The sequence below is a fragment of the Ranitomeya imitator genome, chromosome 10, assembly GCF_032444005.1.
Source record: "Ranitomeya imitator isolate aRanImi1 chromosome 10, aRanImi1.pri, whole genome shotgun sequence".
Classification (NCBI taxonomy): domain Eukaryota; kingdom Metazoa; phylum Chordata; class Amphibia; order Anura; family Dendrobatidae; genus Ranitomeya; species Ranitomeya imitator.
Window position 1 is genome coordinate 9,312,059 of NC_091291.1, and position 9,348 is coordinate 9,321,406.

Sequence of the window (9,348 nt, forward strand, 5' to 3'; positions counted from 1 at the left end):
AACCTAGCCTAGTCCCTCAGGGAAAGAAAACTTAGCCTAGTCCTCCAGGGAAAGAAAACCTAGCCTAGTCCCCCAGGGAAAGAAAACCTAGCCTAGTCCCCCAGGGAAAGAAAACCTAGCCTAGTCCCCCAGGGAAAGAAAACCTAGCCTAGTCCCCCAGGAAAAAAAAACCTAGCCTAGTCCCTCAGGGAAAGAAAACTTAGCCTAGTCCTCCAGGGAAAGAAAACCTAGCCTAGTCCCCCAGGGAAAGAAAACCTAGCCTAGTCCCCCAGGAAAAAAAAACCTAGCCTAGTCCCTCAGGGAAAGAAAACTTAGCCTAGTCCTCCAGGGAAAGAAAACCTAGCCTAGTCCCCCAGGGAAAGAAAACCTAGCCTAGTCCCCCAGGGAAAGAAAACCTAGCCTAGTCCCCCAGGGAAAGAAAACCTAGCCTAGTTTCCCAGGAAAACAAAACCCAGCCTATTCCCCCAGCGAAAGAAAACCTAACCTAGTCCATCAGAGAAAGAAAGCATAGCCTAGACCCCCAGGTAAAGAAAACCCAGCCTAGTCCAACAGGGAAAGAAAACCCAGCCTAGTCCATAAGGGAAAGAAAACCTAACCTAGTCCCCCAGGGAAAGAAAACCCAGCCTAGTCCATCAGGGAAAGAAAACCTAGCCTAGTCCATCAGGGAAAGAAAACCTAGCCTAGTCCATCAGGGAAAGAAAACCTAGCCTAGTCCCCCAGAGAAAAAAAACCTAGCCTAGACCCCCAGGGACAAAAAACCTAGCCTAATCTACCAGTGAAATAATCTAGCCTAGTCCACTGGGATAATCCAATCTTAGATCCCAAGAGATAGCGTAGCCTAGTCAAGAAGGGAAAGAACTTGCCATAAACTAGCAGATAAATAATTAAGCCTAGACCAGCAGGGATATAAACTGCTATAAATTACCAGGCCAGTAACTTACTCCAGTCCTCCAGCGAAGTGACCAAGCCTAGATGAGCAGAGCAATGACCTAGTTTAGTCTCCGTGGGCAATAATCTACTCTGGTGAAACTAGGAAATGACTTAGCCTAGTCAAACAGGTATATATTCAGCAGTTGTATTCCATTACCACCCCCCCTGACTACCAGTCCTGAGCCCAGTTATCCCTTCACTACTCTAGGACACCAGGGATATAACCAATTATTCTACAGGCCTTTACAAAAATTTGGCAAAGATGGTGATATTTGTAAAACCGTACATGTAATTGTATTTGTGGCCCCAGACTGAACTCCTTCCATTGCTCCAGGGTCCAGTGTCGGTGGCTTTACCCTTCTTTAGCTGACCCTTGGCATTGTGCACACCAGTCCCCGCTATCGTGCAGTTTCTAATGAGCTGCTGACTATTGGGGGTGTGAAAACTTTTTGCAATGGGGTATATCCAAATATACTTTCCTAAATTTGCAAAATAAACCCCAGATGATAGATTTAAAGGGACAGTGCCACCCTTTTTAAAATCCTATTATAATACAGCATAAACTCTTCGGTTGTCGCTAGGACTTCTTTCTCCTTCAGTCCTTTGGTCGAGCCCGTGGTCGGAGTATATTTATCCCATTCCTAAAACGTGTTGAAACCACATTTTTCTGAGGATTAAATGCTAATCTATTTATTATAATCGGATGAGGGTTAAGCGAAAAATGCTGAATTCCATGTAAAGTCTGTGTTGAACAGGGACCTCCTGGTACTGAGATTATATGCACTGAACATCATAAAAGGCATCTTGGAAAGAAATGGCTGATAAATGTTCCATCCAGCTTTTCTGGGTTCCTGATAAATGTTCCATCCAGCTTTTCTGGGTTCCTGTATGTCAGATGATGCACAGCTGGAGAGCCTAGAATGGAGGAGAGCTAAACTATAGGAAAGTTGTGTGATGACGAGACGCCGGTGCGGATCCACGCGTGATGGCGAGAACTGCTGCACTGTGGATTGCAGATCCAGGCTCCCCCTGGTGGCCATACATTGGTATTTCCATAGCTGGCGCTCAGCTAAAGAGCTATCTCACCTTTTAGGCCCCAAACCATCAAGATTTTTTTTTTCACGAGTTTTCTGACTTAAAACTGCTCAAAGTTGTGCAAAAATCATGCAAATTTTTTTTTTATACCAGTTACGCCAATTTTTTCTGTCCTACAGAACCTAATTTCCATCAATAAGAAGACCAATAGTGAACCAGGCTTGGTCCAGTTGAAGCTTTACTAACCGGTCAGCACAGCTCTCCTGAAATACTCTGCGCTGCTGGACACCCTTGGTGCTGCCGGAGAACCCGATCATCTCATCATGTAAGTACCAGTCTGTAACCATCAATGTGGTTTTCTGAAGTACTCTGTGCTTCTGGAGAACCTCTACCACTTACCAGATGAACATATGTCACCACTGAAATACTCTGTGCTGCCGTGGGCCTGAAGCTCTCGTTATGCCACTATCGGTCTATGATTTCCTTTTAGCCCCCAATAAGGCCCCCAATAAGGCCCCCATAAATATTAGGCTAAAGTGGACTGAACCTGCTGACAACGTCGAGCTCGACCATCAGTGTAAAGAGCATGGGGGACTCCTGGCCCTCCACCAGAAGATGATGTCTGGGAAGAGAAGGAACTGGTCTGGTGGAGGACAACAGAGGCTTTCTGGAGGACAGAGGGGTCTGGAGACTGGAGGAGGAGGACAGAGGGGTCTGGAGACTGGAGGAGGAGGACAGAGGGGTCTGGAGACTGGAGGAGGAGGACAGAGGGGTCTGGAGACTGGAGGAGGAGGACAGAGGGGTCTTGACACTGGAGGAGGAGGACAGAGGGGTCTGGAGGAGAAGGACAGAGAAGGGTCTGAAGACAGGAGGATGATGACAGAGGGGTCTAGACACTAGAGTAGGAGGGCAAAGGGGTCTGAAGGAGAAGGACAGATGGGTCTAGACACTGGAAGAGGGGACTGGAGTAGGAGGACAAAGTGGGCTGGAGTAGGAGGACAGAGAGGGGACTGGAGTTGGAGGACATATAGGTAACTGGAGGAGGAGGACGGAGAGGGGACTGGAGGAGGAGGACAAAGTGGGCTGGAGTAGGAGGACAGAGAGGGGACTGGAGTTGGAGGACATATAGGTAACTGGAGGAGGAGGACAGAGAGGGGACTGGAGGAGGCGGATAGAGAGGGGACTGGAGGAGGAGGACAGAGAGGGGACTGGAGTTGGAGGACATATAGGTAACTGGAGGAGGCGGATAGAGAGGGGACTGGAGGAGGAGGAGGACAGAGAGGGGACTGGAGTAGGAGGACAAAGTGGGCTGGAGTAGGAGGACAGAGAGGGGACTGGAGTTGGAGGACATATAGGTAACTGGAGGAGGAGGACAGAGAGGGGACTGGAGTTGGAGGACATATAGGTAACTGGAGGAGGAGGACAGAGAGGGGACTGGAGGAGGAGGACAGAGAGGGGACTGGAGTAGGAGGACAAAGTGGACTGGAGTAGGAGGACAGAGAGGGGACTGGAGATAGGAGGAGGAGGACAGAGGGGTCTGGAGACTGGAGGAGGAGGACAGAGGGGTCTTGACACTAGAGGAGGAGGACAGAGGGGTCTGGAGGAGAAGGACAGAGAAGGGTCTGAAGACAGGAGGATGATGACAGAGGGGTCTAGACACTAGAGTAGGAGGGCAAAGGGGTCTGAAGGAGAAGGACAGATGGGTCTAGACACTGGAAGAGGGGACTGGAGTAGGAGGACAAAGTGGGCTGGAGTAGGAGGACAGAGAGGGGACTGGAGTTGGAGGACATATAGGTAACTGGAGGAGGAGGACAGAGAGGGGACTGGAGGAGGCGGATAGAGAGGGGACTGGAGGAGGAGGACAGAGAGGGGACTGGAGTAGGAGGACAAAGTGGGCTGGAGTAGGAGGACAGAGAGGGGACTGGAGTTGGAGGACATATAGGTAACTGGAGGAGGAGGACAGAGAGGGGACTGGAGGAGGCGGATAGAGAGGGGACTGGAGGAGGAGGACAGAGAGGGGACTGGAGTAGGAGGACAAAGTGGGCTGGAGTAGGAGGACAGAGAGGGGACTGGAGTTGGAGGACATATAGGTAACTGGAGGAGGAGGACAGAGAGGGGACTGGAGTTGGAGGACATATAGGTAACTGGAGGAGGAGGACAGAGAGGGGACTGGAGGAGGAGGACAGAGAGGGGACTGGAGTAGGAGGACAAAGTGGACTGGAGTAGGAGGACAGAGAGGGGACTGGAGTTGGAGGACATATAGGTAACTGGAGGAGGAGGACAGAGAGGGGACTGGAGTAGGAGGACAGAGAGGGGACTGGAGTAGGAGGACAAAGTGGACTGGAGTAGGAGGACAGAGAGGGGACTGGAGTAGGAGGACAGAGAGGGGACTGGAGTTGGAGGACATATAGGTAACTGGAGGAGGAGGACAGAGAGGGGACTGGAGGAGGAGGACAGAGAGGGGACTGGAGTAGGAGGACAAAGTGGACTGGAGTAGGAGGACAGAGAGGGGACTGGAGTTGGAGGACATATAGGTAACTGGAGGAGGAGGACAGAGAGGGGACTGGAGTTGGAGGACATATAGGTAACTGGAGGAGGAGGACAGAGAGGGGACTGGAGTAGGAGGACAAAGTGGACTGGAGTAGGAGGACATAGAGGGGACTAAAGGAGGAGGACAGAGGGGTATGGTGTAGGAAGATAGGAGTCTGGAGGAGAACGACAGAGGGGACTGGAGCAGGAGGACAGAAAGGGGACTGGACACTGGAGGATGAGGACAGAGGTCTGGACACTGGAGGAGGACAGAGGGTTCTTGAGAATGGAGGACAAGGACAGGAGATTGGTGGAGGACAGAGCGGACTGGAGGAGAAGGACAGGAGATTGGAGGAGAAAGAGGATAGAGGGGACTGGAGACTGGAACATAAGGAGAGAGGGGTCTAGAGGAGGATGAAGTTTCTAGAATCTGGAGGAGGATGGAGGGGATCTACGGTCTTGAGGAGGAGGATGGAGAGGTCTAAAATATGGAGGAGAATGGAGGGATTTAGAGTCTGGGGGAGGACAGAAGGGTCTAAAGTCTGGAAGAGGAGGAAGATGTATAAGCAAAAAACCGTCATATGGACACAGACTAATGATCATATAAGAAAGCCACAATAGCAAAAAATGGAGAGCAATAAAATATATAAGCCTTTATTATATTTATATGGCACAAATGGCACAACTGTGCACGTACTTGGGAATTAATAGATACAAATATACGTAGGGGGGTAAACCGGATAAAATACAATAAAATTGGAATATACAATCTCACAATCTTTTTTTTATATATTAAAAATTCATAATGGTGTGCATTTCATAAAGATATATGTGTAAACATGATTCAAATAGCAAAGAGTTTAAAAATATGTGTGTACTAAAAAAGTATATAATATATATCTCAAAAAGTGCGTGTGCAAAAATAATAAGTAATATAACCAATGTGTCACAAAAATTGATAAAACTAAAGTGCATGTGCTGAAATGCAAGTTAATATATTAATAATGTGCAAAAAGGTGTTAAAATGTAAGAGGAACCACGCCAATATATACGGGTTTCACACATGCACAAGTAGAAAAGATTATAATCGATATAAGCAATGTGCCACAAAAATTAATTAAACGAAGGTGCATGTGCTGAAATGCAACATAGACTGTGCTAGGAAAGTGTTAAAAATAAAAGGGGGACCATGCCAATATAGGGGTCCACATATGTAACACAAGATGGCATATGCTCACCAGAAAAAAGAGAGAGAGATGTTTGGGGATATCCAAAGTATCTATATACTTGTCCGTCCTGTGGGCCCAAGTACAGAGCACCCCGACGCGCGTTTCGGATATTCCTTAGTCAGGGGGACGAAGAAGACAGAGGGGTCTGCTGGAGGAATCTCACATAAAGGACACTGGAGCATTCGGCCAAGTGTATGGGGGTGTCAGGAGCGAGAGTTATCTAATGGGGGCCTTTTTTTTTTTTTTACATCATGTCAAACACAGTCTTGTCCTTTACCAACATCAGCACATCGGTGGAGAGGTCCCTTCTCCGAGAAGATCAGAATACCCCTATCCTTAAATACTCTGCGTTGTTAGGCTGTGTGCGCACACAATGCGTTTTTTTTTGTTTTTTAGAATGCATTTAGAATGCATTCTGCAATTTTTGTGTTTTCTGCGGAAAAAAAACGCAGCATGTTCATTAATTTTGCAGATATTTCGCGTTTTTTCCTGCTATTTAATGCATTGGGAAAGCACGTGCGGATTTCTTGCAGAAAATGTCCGGTTTTGCTCAGGAAATTTCTGCAAGAAATCCTGAACGTGTGCACATGGCCTTATAGATCCTGCCCCTTCCATTATGCAACAATCAGGTCACGATCTTCTTTCTTTTCAGCCCCCAATCACCTCTGTCCTCGTTAACCCCATCAGGATTGGCCAGGTCCTTCTTCTCGCTCCTCTCCTCCATCCTCCGTCCTGCTGGAGACCTCCCCAATGTTCAGCTCAGAGTTGTGTCCTCATTTCTTCCATTGTTTCCTGTGTCACATACATGAGGACAGGTCACTGCCCGCCACAAGTCCAGCACTCTCGTCCCCCGCTGCTGTCAGTTTTCCTATTATTTTACAACGGGGTTAGAATTATTTGTGGACAAAACTTCAAAATCTCCCAAAATTTTTCTTTAAAAGATCGTTCCTCCTAAGTAATCCCCATGCCCCCAATTTCCCCAAGTCTCTGCACCCCTCCCTCCTATGTCGCCCTCTTGGCACCATTAACCCCTTCGCTGTGCGAGCCCGTCGCACACAAAGCCCAGTGTATGTTCTCCCTCCTCTGACCACTTGTTTTGGGCACAAGAAAAGGCCGTTAGATGGAGCGTAGCTTGGCCCGGGGCCATGGCTGACCCGATCAGAGCAGAGATGGGTCAGGAACAAAGAGACACTTTATGTGATTAAAGAATAGAGCAAAATGGAAGGGGCGGAGCCTCGGAAAGTTCTGTTAACCCTATCACAACTTTTACATTTTCATGACCCCCCCCCCCCCCAATAGAGATGTATTTTATAAATGTCTCAGAAGTTTTTGAAAACTTTTTTTTTCCAACTTTATTCCCTTTCATCGTTTTCCCTCTAATTAGTTTTTAATATCAAAAAGTTCTAAAAAAAAAGTAACTTTGTTCTTCCAAATTTGTAATTTTATTCCCCATTGTCCGTAAAGTGTTTTGTTTCCAAGTGACCTTCTTGTGTCTTCTCGATGTCTTCACAGGTCGTCTTCCACTGTGGTCTCCTCGGATGAGGCTTCCAAGCAGCCAGATGTATTCGGTACTTTCCAGCTTGGAGGTCCAGGTTTCTTCATGTTTGTCGGAAATTGAACGATTACCTCTCCCCCTTGAGACTCTACCCCCAGATCCTGCTGTCCTATATGCGAGACCTAGCCACAAGCAATGGCGTAAGTAGAGTCTCATGGGGTCCCATGCAAAATTTGTACCTGGGCCTCCACCCAGTTGATCAGAGGTATAGGTATTGTAGTGATCTAGATCCTATAAAGACATATGTGTTCACCCTCTATATAATAATGTCCCCATCCTGGCTCCTTCTTGTAATAATGACCTCTGTCCTGGCTCCTTCTTGTAATAATGTTCACCATCCTGGCTTGTTTCTGTAATAATGTACCTCATTATGTAATTATGTGTTTCATCCTAGGCTCCGTCCTGTTATAATGTCCCCCATCCTGTGCCCTTCCTGGTATAATGTCCCTGATCCTATAACAATGTTCCCTATAATGTCCCCCATCATTTTACCATGTCCTCCATCCTCTTTCAATGTTCACCATCCTGGTCCCCTACCTGGTATAATATCCCCATCCTCTTGCAATGTCCTCCATCCTGGGCTCCTTCCTGGTATAATGTCCTCCATCTTGGGCTCCTTCCTGATATAATGTCCTCCATCCTCTTACCTTGTCCTGCACCCTCTTAAAATGTCCTCCATCCTGGGCCATTTCTGGTATAATATCCCACATCTTATAACAATGCCCCACATCATAGTTTAAAGTCCCCCATCCTGGGCCCCTTCCTGGTATAATGCCCCTATCCTCTTACCATGTCCTCCATTCTGGGCCTTTTCATGTATAATATTCCCCATCTTAAAACAATGTCCCGCATCATAGTATACAGTCCCCCATCTTGGACCCTTCCTAGTATAATGCCCCCATTCTCTTACCATGTCCTCCATTCTGGGTCTTTTCTGGTATTATATCCCTATCCCCTTACAATGTCCTCCATCCTGGGACCCTTCCTGGTATAATGTCCTCCATCCTGGGCCTTTTCTGGTATAATATCCCCCATCCTCTTACCATGTCCTCCATCGTGACCTTTTCCTAGTATAATGTCCCCCATCCTCTTTCAATGTCCTCCATCCTGGCCCCTTCCTGGTATAATGTCCATTCTGCAAACAAAATCCTAAAACGAGTCTTCTTACCTTACTCCATTTCTACAACGTGTGGCATCCTCTTCCGTAGCCTGCAGCTGACTTCGGCATGGCAGCCATAGGCCGTGTATGACATCTCTGCCATGCTCCTCCACTCGTGACGGGCACGCTGACATCAGCTGCAGGCCTCTGATTGGCTGCCGGCATGTACTGCAGTGCAGGGAGTCGGCGGGTCTCTGCGCCACAATACACTTCAGCTGAATGTGCGTCCTCGGGTGCACATCCAGCTGATGGAGGCACTGGCGTCGACCGCAGAGGCCTCTGAATCCACGATCGTTCTCCTGGCCACAAGATATTAGAGAAGTCCTCCTATCTCTTCCTCTTCTAGGCACCCAGGACACAATGTGGCCGAGGGGCAAACAAATATATAGAGTGGTAACCAACATCTGTAAAAAGCCCCTTATCCTATGGATTATGTTATTGGGGGTCTTCGTATGTAGCACAAGGGACTTTAGACTCCTTTGGCACCAGGGTGCACGTTCTACGGCTAGGTCTTCCCAATCACTTTGGCTCCATTCCCGTGTACCCTTCCAAGAGGGACAAAACATGGCTCACCCAAGACGTCGCCCATCCGGCATGGTCTTTTTGAGGTTGTGGCACTTCCATTCCGCTGCTCTCCACGATGACCACCTACATGACCACTGCAGCCAATCACGGTCATCAGCAGTACACCAGAAGAGATTGTGGTCACGTTGAGTAGTCAAGGACCTCAGATAAGGATAACTGGGAGGACAACCCTTAGGACAACCCGTTAGATGTTCGTCCTGGTGTTTTTGGAAGAAAGCAGACGTGTATTTCTAATCCTGGAAACATTGTAACTATAAATTTCTATTTTTACTTTTTTTTTTTGCAGTAATTCCAGAACTATGACAAATCGTCATACTCAACAGTTA